This window comes from Heliangelus exortis, chromosome 4, assembly GCF_036169615.1.
Source record: "Heliangelus exortis chromosome 4, bHelExo1.hap1, whole genome shotgun sequence".
Classification (NCBI taxonomy): Eukaryota; Metazoa; Chordata; class Aves; order Apodiformes; family Trochilidae; genus Heliangelus; species Heliangelus exortis.
Genome location: NC_092425.1, coordinates 38,023,714 through 38,035,111, shown reverse-complemented (window position 1 = coordinate 38,035,111; position 11,398 = coordinate 38,023,714). Strand labels below are relative to the sequence as shown.

The window sequence follows — 11,398 nt, the reverse complement described above, 5'->3', positions numbered from 1 at the left end:
CTCAAGCACTTTACAAGTGTTCTTGATTTTCAGGTTTTGCTTAATTCCAGATTCCACCCAGTCTAAACTTACTTGCCATTTTATTTAAGAGGTGAAGAATACAGTCTGCCAGATTTTATTTATAACCTGTGGGTGTCTGATTGCCTACAGTTTCCTGTGAATTATGGAGAGAAGTTCAGAGGGGATTCCCATTCCCTTGCTGTAGCAGCACAGTTCCAGTGCAGGGAGAGGGAACTGGTGCCTGGAGCCTATCTGTGTGGCACATAGGTAACCTCACAGTGTGAAGAAAATTATGATGTTGGACATTTATAGAAGGAAGATGAAGGAGGAAAATATAATACATATTTCCTTTCAGTAGCAAACAGTGAAGTAATTACTTATCTTTTACTTGTGGTCATTTGATTAGGAATATCTCTACACTGTGTAAGCAGTGTGTACACACAGAGAGGGATCCTCCAGAACTGTATGTCTGAAATAACTTGGGTGTTTCCATGAGTTAAAATAATTTTCAATTAAATAGTATTTTTTTAATCCAGCAACTGTATTTGCCTGGGCATCTCGTAGTGATCACACCTGATATACTCTGGTATCAGGTGCTAATGAGGGCTTGGATAAATAATTATCAAGGGATGTGATGCATTGCAGGTAGAAACCAGAATTATAGGAGAGGAATTTCCTAAATGCTGAACCACAAAAATACAGAAAGACTATTTTATTTTATTAATTTCCATTAGCAATGGAAGTCACAGGATGCTCAGACTTTCCAAGTCTTGAAGTCACAAGAGCAGTGCTAAGAAAATGACAATTAAATGCTACACCAAACCAGGGTGTAGGTGTTGAAAAGTTCTTAGGTCACACTGTGCCATTTTAAAAAGCAGCAAGTGAAGAAGGAAATCAGCAGAAATAAATATTTAATGGACACTTTAGTCTTTCAATATCAAATTCCAGCTGTAGGACATGCTGGACTATGTTATGCTTCATTCTTACTTTTCCCTTTGTTTTAATGAAAGGTTCTATAAAATCTGGAATCCCTATTTCCACAAGGCAGAATGAATGCTCTGGGCTTTCACCCTGAACTTTTGTTCACCACTGACCATTAGCATGGTGTTAAATTAAAAAAAAAAAAAAAAAGCTGCTGGTATAATGTGACAAGTAAAGCACATGGCATGTATCATGCAAAAAGAAGTTAAGGACACTAAGCATAACCAATAAACTTGGAAGCCACAGCATCATCAAATTCTGGACAAATATTTATGCACATGTAAACAAAAGCATATTTCAGATAATTGGCAACAGGAATGATCTTTTTTTTCAAATTTCTTGTTTTGTGGCCTTTGAACTATCATAGCTCCCACTGGTGGCACATCCCCATGGGGGAATATCTACCCCACACTGCCCTTTTAGGAGAAATTTTGGTATTTACACACTCCTGGACTTGCAGACCATACTTCTCTCTCAAGTTTCTTTCCTTGGCTGCCTCAGTGGGACGGGAGCCTGCTTGGTGTTTCCCTTCAGAATGTGTGAGCAGCATAATAATTAGGACTGGCCAGAAACCAGGCATTCAATTGCATGAAACTTGGTGAGGTTACTGCATTTGCTTTTCCTCTGCACTAAAACTAAACCTTGAAAAATGTTTTGCCAAAAATAAAAAAAGAAATCACAGCAAGATTATAGGTTGTAGCTTTGGATGGCTCTTACTTAGCTGCAAACTCTGACAGGTCTGAAATAAAAAACATTTTCTTCATATCCCAAGTCGTGCTGAATGCATGATTCATTAAACCTGGGTCAATCTCTCTGCAGATCAGTGCTTTAAACACCACACTCCTAAATGGGTTTTTTAAGATATGTCTAGGACACCTTTGTATGATGCTATGATTTTCTGGCACGCCTAAAGGGAAAGACATAGGGAAAAAAAAAAAAGGTGAAGGAGGTAGAGAATGAAGCAACCTGATCCCTCAAACTGTCCTGGAGCTGCTCCATGGTTTGTGTCCCCACTCCACCTCCTTCCCCACCTGCAGTGTTTGGGTGTAGGGGATCTCCTGGCACCTTGCCTTGCTCCATGAGAAGATCAGTGCAGAAACCCCAGCTGTGACTTTTGTTTTGTCAAAAAGCCACCAAAGCACCCGGGCTGAGCAAGCAAGTGGGACCTGCAGAATGCCAAAAAAGCAGAAGCAGTGACAGCAGGAAATTCTTCAGGCAGCAGCAAAGCTCAGGGAGCATTTGAAGAAGTGCCAAGCCCTCCCAGAGGAGAGGAAGGAGCAGATGGCCTGACACTCAAGGGAGCCAGCAAAGGAAACACACTCAGAACTAGGAGGAAGAAGCTTGGTCCAACAGGGGAGAACTTTTTGGATCCATTGAGATCTTTGTTTGCAATAAGCAAAGAAGAAAATGAGGCATTGGTGTCTGTAGCCCTGCCTGACACTGAACAGCAGAGCCAGTGCTGTCCTGGCTCCAGCTGCCTCTGAGTGTGGAGCAGCAAGAAAGGCAAGGAGAGAGCAATGAGGCTTTTGCACATCTCTCTTCCCAAACCCCCCCCCCTCCTTTCCTGGACATCAGCTTTAAATGCACACCCCATCCTAAGGCTCCAAAACTGCAGTGGAGTTTGAAATATCTGAGCTGGAGGACAGATGCCATGGCTTGCAAGAAAGATCTGTGTCCATCTATATTCTTGTCAGTCTGTCTCACCAGATGCTTGGTCCTGCTGAAATGATCTGACTGCCCATAAATCACATCCTGGAAACAAGCACCTTAAAATCTAGTCATTCCAGGGCCATTTCAGCAAAGCAATGGAATGCTAATGGGAAAAGCAGGCCAATAATTTAGGGATTTTAAGCTCGGTTGTGGGCCCTGAAGAGCTCTCATCCCTTATGCTATCACCTGCTGTGAGCAGTAACATGTAAAAGACTGGAGCTAGTTTTCTATGTGGTGTTAGGAGTTGCCTGATCTGAAAGGTTTTTAGAAAAATTAGCATATATACAATGAAAAAAGCCTTTCAAAACATCACTGAGTCATTACTTAAAGAAAAAGGAAACTAAGCAAACAGGAATAAATATCCATAGAAAGACAAACAAGCCTTGCCTATCCAGGAAATCAGAATGGTTTGGAAGGCTAATTTCCTGATGAGGACAATTTATCACTTACTGATAAAAGATTTCTCCTCCATACCATAGCACAATGTTTGATGAGAGGAAAAGACACTGAGCTTCCTTCATTTCCCTAGTTGTGAGCTCACATTTGAAAGTAAGGACACTTGGAGGGACAGAACAGGGTGGGACAGAGACTGTATTCTTGAACTGAAGGGAACTGAAGAGGTCACAACCATTTCTGCCTTATTGAATTTCTTACAGAAATAACCTGGGGGAAAAAATTTAAAAATTAAAAATTATTTGATCCTCACACAGCCATGCTGTAACTCTTTACAAGAGCTTCCCTTAATCTTCTCTTTTTATTCCAAAAATATTCATCTCAGAGGAAGTATTTCTTAAAATATTTTAGTAATGTCTGGTGGAAATATTGTAAAAGCCTGAACATCACAACATGGACACTTGTGTATGCTTGAGAGGGACTTTTTGCAAGGGTGTGTAGTAATAGGACAAGGCAGAATGGCTTCAGAAGAGGGTAGATTTAAATTAGGGAATAGGAAAAAATTCTTTAGTGTGAGGTTGGTGAGACCCTGGCACAGGTTGTCCAGTGAAGTTGTGGATGCTTCATCCCTGGAAGCGTTCAGGGCCAGGTTGGATGGGGCTTGGAGCAACGTGGGCTGGTGGGAGGTGTCCCTGCTCATGAAGGGGAATTGGAATTTCTCCTTTGATGTTTATTTTCCCCTTGGGGTCAGACCTACCAGGCCCCTGGAAAAGCCACAGTCATTCAGTAACAAATATTTCTGTCACATTGAACTGACCAAATCTGCCATTCTGTTTGTGTTTGCCTTCACAAGGCCATTTCTCAATATTTCCTAAGCCTTAATTTCTGACTAGTTGTCTGTTCTGATCATATAATTCCCATCCTCCTGCTTAAGATCTGGAAATGGGTCAGTGACTCCACAGGTTTTGAGAAAAACACTATCAGGTGAATGAGACCCTAATAAAACAGTGAAGCCCCACTCCTCCCCTGCACCAGGTCACTGAGAGACAACCCAGGCAGAGCTGGTGCCCAGCATTGGGCTGCTCTGTCCTGCAAAGGGATTTTTCATGGATAAAGACAAAGCACAGAAGTGGGGCTAAGGCAGAGAGCTGCTGAAGATGGCAAGAACATCTTGGGTGGGTAGGGAGAGGGGAACTCACTGAGTGTCCCAGTTTAACGCTGGGCTGGCAGGTAACCGAGTAACAGATGCTCTCTATTAATCCACCTTTTCTAAAGAAAGGAGAGAGAATAAAGGAGAGAGGCTTATGGGTTGGAAATTAAACTACACAGCTTTAATGGAACAGTAATGATAAAAAGGAAAAAAAATATTAAATATATACAAATATACAGAAAAATGATACAACCTTCCTCTCCCCTTTCCCTCAATAATGCTCACGTCACTCCCAGGGCAGCCCTGGGAAAGTCCAGGCTGGAATCCTGGGGTCAGCAGCAGTTGGGAGCTGGAGGCAGAACACACAGATTGAGGCAAGAATGGATCAGGACCACAGGCAGATAAATGGATGGAATCCTCCCAGGATGCTGAAATAAACAATGACAACGGAAAAAAGCAAGGAAGGGCAAGAAGGAATGGGTTTGACCCTTGTGATCCCTCAAATTTATACTGAGTATGACATGTGTGGGATAGAATACTCTGCTTAGTCAATTTTGGTCATTTATCTTGTCCACTCCTCCCTACAGGAGGGTTGCAGATGTGACCTTTTTACTCCTTTTCTCTTCCCGGAGCACAAGATGTTCCTCAGAACTGAGCAGTGGTTCTGGATAACATTCTCCAGATGTAACTATAAACATCAAGTGTTATCAGTCCCAGAAGCAGACACTGACCGAAAAACTTGCTGTTAATTTCAGCAGTACAGCTATTTACAAGAGACTTAGCTGAAAGCAAAATTACAGGACAAAAATTAACTTCATCCTGGCCCAAACCAGGAGCAACCCAAGGATGTCCACCAGGCACTTTCCCACGTCTGACTGAGCTTATCCCCAACTTCTGATCTGATGGGTGACAGACAGGAGGACCAGTCCACCCAGTAACTCACATAGGAACCAAATGGCCTTGTGCTGGTGGCCTTTAGACATGCTCCCCCCTGCCCCTCAGCAGCACCACTGCTGTCTTTAAGAAGCAGGAGGCAAAAGAAATGGGGGAGGAAGACTGGTGTGAGTGTGTGCATGCACAGGAAGGTTTTGTCTTGAACCAAGACTCCTCATTCCAGATGTTGCTTTGTCACGTGCTGCCCTGGTGGCTTTTTCTGGCTCTACAGTTCAAAACTGGTGCATCAGCCTCTGGATGCAGTGCAGCATCAAAAATTTCATGTGTGTTCTTCTTCACATCATTTACACAAAAAGACAAAACACTGTCATCCTTGCTAGGTTTTATCTGTCTTGTTTTTCCTTTCTTTCCTTATCCCCTCAGCTTTCCACCCAAGTGGTGAGATGAGGAGCGGCCTCACCGCTTGCAGCCAGGAGTCCCTGCAGGGTGATGGAAAGGTCAGTGACAAAGCTCCATGATGCAGCAGTGACATCTGGTCCTCCCACACTCTCCTCATGTGTGAGAACACACAGGAAAAACACAGCAGATACTGGCTGAGCAAGCAGAACACCTTATTGAGAGGAGACAGGGATGGAGTCAGCACGGGCTGAGCTAGCACTCTCTTTCCCCACCTAAACCCCCTCAGCAGTGCATGACACAAAGTGAATAATGCCTTCCACATGGAAAAACAGCCTGCTCACAATTGACAGAGCTGAGAGACAGAAAGCCCCAGCAGCCTGTAGTGAGCAAACAGCAAATAAATGACTCAGGGGTACTTTTCTCCAGGTTAATTCTCTGCACTCCAAGTCCAGATTGACCCCGTTGCCAGGAGGACCTGGTGTCACCTGCAGGACCTATGCTTGAAGCAGCATGGATGATTTTTGAAGTTCAAGGAGTGGTTAATCCCCCCAAAATGTACCATCAGCATGGAGCAATGGGTGTGCATCCACAGGGAGATGCAGCAATAATACTGGTGGGACATGGTGTGTCCCCTGCCCAAATGTCAGCATCTGCAGCAGCAGATAATGGCAGTGGTCCCTCTGCATAACTCTTGTCCCTCCTAGGGATAAACTGAGCATGAGAACGTGTCCTCTTTTACAGCAGAAATAATATTAAAGTGGTCACACGCCCAACAAATAGAGTGCAAAGTCAGTTTTTTGCAGAACATCAGTACCTGGGCTTGGGAAGGCAATTTCACACCTCTTCCCATTCTATAACTCCTAAACACAAAGATTCCAGAGGTCTAATGGTGTTTCCATTTGGACCAAAAATCCCAGGTGTTTAAACATGGGTGTATTAATAAGTTCAGAAATGCCCACTAGAGGCTCAGGAAGCAATGAAGACATTACCCATTTTTCCAACAAATTAGTTCAAGGGCATCTCCTCACCCCAAATCCAGTAGCAGTGAAACAGTGCATATGCACACAGAGAGCATTTTTACTTTTCAGAACTGCTGCACAACCAATTTCTCCACAACTTTTGGGGATAAATGGAAGATGGGTTTTAGAGATCTGAAGGGGTCAGACCTTGTAGATCTGAAAAGCTGCAAATGTGCAAAATAGAAAGGTAAAAAAATGCAAATGCATTCATCTTTAAACTCAGCAATCAGTGTTACATCTACATTAGTGACTGCTTCAGTGAACTAGTCAGCCATAGATCAGGTAGAAACTAAATGACCGTTCAAAGGAGACAGCATTTTGACAGAACAGACCGAAGTTATACAGCAAATGCAGCAAACTTGAGTCCCTCAGAGGAAGCAAAGTCCATCTCTACTCTTGCCATGAAATTTAAGTCAGGGCAGTGTGTTGCTGTGTGCCAGCACAGCCCTGCACTCCACATGCAAACCACACAGGAAAAGCAGAAAAGGCTTCTGAACTTTTTAACACCTTTTTTGTGCAGTGAGGCAGGGAGAAAAAAAGCACATGCTCTCCTTTCACAGCACTGAGAAAATGCTGAAGACATTAAAAACAGAAAGGTGATGAAACATTGCAGTAGTAGATCAGATGGCAATGGCCTGAAAGCCATTAACCCTGTTAACCAGGTAGATTTTATACTGCACCTGCAGTTAATAACATCAATATACTGCTATTTACCACAGCACTTTGCATCACTGCTTGTGCAGAACCCTCAGCCCCCCTGGGGTGATGCTTCATCTTGAGTCATGTTTACAAATGAAAGGTGGTCTATGCAATCATTTGCTTGTCTGTTCCTGCATCTTTTAGCCACTTCACTCCCCAAACATTGTGAATTTACCTGCCAGTTTCAACCAAAGTCTAGTGGGCTGGGCTGCAGAACTGTTCTGCCTGTCTTACACATTTCCATCTCCTTGTGAAGGTGCCTGCTTAGACAGAGTGTGCACCACTGGGAATGTTCCCACACTGCCCTATTCTGAGATTAGCCCCCCCTAATATCTGATACTCAGGCTTTTAACACATAATGAAGCATTTTCTCATCAGAAATAATCTTAAAGAATCCACAGGAGGAGATAATGCAGGGCAGAGCTTTCTGTCGAGTAACAACAACGTGAGCAAAACAACAACACCAGAAGAGAAGTGGGTAACTACAACCAGCTGAGCAAACAGGATTTGGGGGCTGGAAGGGAATGCTTGTGCTCAGATCATCTCCAGACAGCTCACTTGGAAAATAGAAAATAACAATTTGTTCCCAGCAGCAGACATGGGCTTTGCAGAAGACACATATGGGACATGTTTTGTGTCTCCTTCAGATGGCCACCAGCACTCAGTTAAAGCATCGTTGTCCATCAGTCCCTTTGCCTACCTGTAGCTCTAGGGTTGAAGCCATGGGGAAACCAGAGCAATTTATGGGTCAATTCACTGTCCTGTGTCCTGCCCAGAGCACAGCCCTCCAGGAAATCTCACCTTAATGCAGGAAGAGGAGTTGAAAGAAATGAGAGCAGAATGGGATGCCCAGGCACCAAGTTACAAATAGATTTTTGGCAGTAGCTGGTGTGTGGGGTGGGATGGCACACAGCTCTTCACAGCTGTCACTTTGTACTACCTGGGTTCTTTATCCCATTTGTCTGTTTTATTTTCAGTGTTCATCTCAAATTTTCTCTCAGTGTTAAGACAGCATCTACCCTATGAAATTAGGAAGTGATGAAAAGAGGAGAACCACTGCTACTCCAACAAAAGCCAGGAAAGAGATAATTTGTTCAACTATTATAACAGCTTCTGCTCTTTTCAGTTCAAGCTCTTTCATTGATATATTCTCCTGAGGTGAGAATGAGAATATATGTATATATATGAATATATGTAGAATATATGACAATATATGTAGAATATATTCTACAGGTGTCCAGAGGATTAGGAGTGATTAGGGACACTATCAATATTGTGGAACTGTTGCAATCCAGTGCATTATATTCATTAAAATAAGTCTTCCTGACTCTCAGGACTGTGTAATGCTTGAAATAACATTTTTTTTTATAACATGGACAAATTAATTGCTACTATAACTGAGCTCACTTTCACTTAAGGTGAAGGTGCTGTTGTCATTTATTTCCACAGGATCTCTGGCCACACACTGCATTTGGATGAGAAACAGAGGCCAGGGAGGAATGGCCAAAACACAGGCAAAGCATCATGAAATATTTCCAAACATTTCCAGAGTTTCCTAGAAGCACTGGAAAGATGCACCACGTGTATTTTCTTACCTATGTTTGCAGGGTGCTGTTGTTTTGGCCAGGTTCAGCCCCACCTCCTGCATACCTGCTTTTACCAACAATTTCTCCCATCAAGGTTTTTTTGTGCCCCCAGCCATGTCATGGGTGCCAGAGCTACTTACATTTGATGAAGAGTGAAATAGAAAAGGATAAATCCAACCATTTGAGTGACCAGACCTTGTGAATGGCTGGGGCGGGAGGGGTGTTTTTTTTATCCCTAAGAAAAGCAGTGGGAATTAGCTGCTTTTCTCTTATAATATTCCTAGGAGTATGCAAGCAGGCTGATAAAGGATGCATAATAAAGGTCCATTTTTATAGCAGTCCCCTGCTGTAATTCATGGTATCAAAGCAGTGCCTGGCAAATTATGTGTGTGAAGTCGTCTGATCTTTTAGACCCACTTTAATCACCCCTCCCAAAGATTTGGTGTAAATGTTGGCAGAGGAGTAGATACACCTTGGTAAGACCAGGACTAGTTTAGACTTACTGTATGGAAATGGGCAATTTTTAAATGCTAGCTATCAATATATCAGACATGGTGCTTTTAAAAATTGCCCTTTTCCTTCTAGAAGGCAGAAATAACCACCAGCAAACTAGTTCAAGAAGGACACAGAACCATGAAAGCTTCACCACAATCTCAAGGGAGTCCTGAATTTCCAATTTCTTAATGTCCTATTGAGGGCACTGAATTCCTGTGGAATAAACTCAGCTTAAGGACATCTTCTGCCTGGGAAAATTGCTTAGGAAAGAAGTAAAACCCAGCTCACCCCCCAGAGCTAAGGGAACACAAAACCCTCATCAAACACTCTGCTTGTCACCTCCCTTCGCCCTTCCTCATTTCAATTCCTCTTCTGTGCTCCCCTCCTGTTCAGGGAATACTGTTTCACCCCTTCTTCCCTAAGGCACCATCATCATTTTACTTACACCTCTCACGAAAATACTCCTGGGCCAGAATATTTGCAAGGAACGAGTTCCTGCTCATATTTATACCAGAAAAGAAACTACCACCTTCTGAACCATTTGGAGTATGTGCCTTTACCTTCCTGCTGCCCCCTCCACTCTGCTTCTCCCATTTACTCATCCTGGTGAGGCTGCCAAGGCTCCCTGAAAAGAGTCTTGACATTTACTTGTCTGACATGCCTGATGAAGTTTTGGAGGTGTTACAAAACCAGCAGTGAGGACACCCTTCCAAAACCACTGAGCCTGAATTTCCTTCATTTAATTTATTCCGAAGGAGTCAGTGTCATGCGTGAACAGAAGAGAAATGTTTTCTCACAGCAGCTTACTGAAAAACAGTGTTTTCTAAAATTGAAAACTTTAAAATCAGCTATTTCACTGTTCCACTCCAAAAGCAGCCCTTAGACTTCCTGAAGATGGGTATCTTCCATTCCCAGAGCAAGCAGAGATGGCAGCTTTACTGCATAAACTGGTTAGGCTAACTATTTTTATTTTTTTTTTCCAACCTGGTATTCACTCAGTTAATAGAACTGAAGTACAGGAAGCTGAAAACACACAGGAACAAACACTGAGGCACAAACAAGTCAAAGTCACTAATCTCTCTTGTGTATAATAAAAGATCCCAACATTCAGCTGTGAATACCTTGTGTTCATATTTAGAGGATGATAACAAGGAAGAAATGAAGAAAAAACATTGCAGGCTGCCAAGGCAAAACCTGCACCCTCACTGAAAGGATTGTGGGGGAAAATGACCCTTATGAGCTAATTCTCACTGGATTGTCTTATATGGAGCTTTTTGCTGTTTTAGCAGAACCTGCGATGGACATCACTGAGGGGGAACATCATCATGAAGAGAGAGAACAGTCTTATCTCTCTTATGAAGGGATGACACTGCTAGAAAGAGATACAGAACAGAGTATTTCAGATGGAAGGGACCAACAGTGACCATCCAGTGCAACAGCCCCTGACTTCAGCCTGATACACCCCACTCCAAAACTGAAACTTCAGTTCTGGGGGAACCCTCCCAAAGTCCGAAGCATTTCCCAGAAAGCAGGATCAGCAGATGTGCTTAACACATTGCTTACCTGTCAGGCCCTAGGGCTGAGCCCAGCTTTTCTCAGGTCTTTCAGAACTGCCTGGTCCTAATTGAGGTATGTCCCAAAATGCACTTTTTCAGTGTCAACCAGTTAAAGATGGAAAGAAAATAATTAACAGTTTATTAACAATTGATAGCTGGTGTTATTCTGACATGGCATAGCTGCTTTAGTTTAGATGTTGAGATTTCAGTCCTAGCTGATGTTGGCTTTAGCCTGAGGAAGCAGAATTGTCCCGTTTCGAGAGGACAATAAGGAACAGATTTCCCTCTTCCAGAGAACACTTAATGCTTCTTCAGACGACTTCAGGAAGCCTCAAACGCCCACAATTTACACAGTAGCCTTAAAAATTCATGTGACAGCTAATCAAAGCCCATTTGCTTCGCCCCAAATGCCCCATTACCTCAATTACATTTTTATGCCTACTGCAAAGTTCTTAATTGCTTAATTGCAGTTAAAATCCAATTTATTGAGTGAAGACAGACCGGGGTCATTTGAAT

General features: G+C 42.9%; 1 protein-coding gene across 1 annotated transcript in view; it reads right to left on the bottom strand.

The window, feature by feature from the left end:
- Positions 1 to 9,451: 9,451 nt before the first annotated feature.
- The window catches only part of FGFBP1 (fibroblast growth factor binding protein 1), a 43,007-nt gene continuing 41,060 nt past the window's right edge, over positions 9,452 to 11,398 (bottom strand). Inside the window, exon 3 of the mRNA XM_071743914.1 lies at positions 9,452 to 9,471. The gene's annotated coding sequence lies outside the window, so the exon portion shown is untranslated. The remainder of the gene's footprint in view (positions 9,472 to 11,398) is intronic.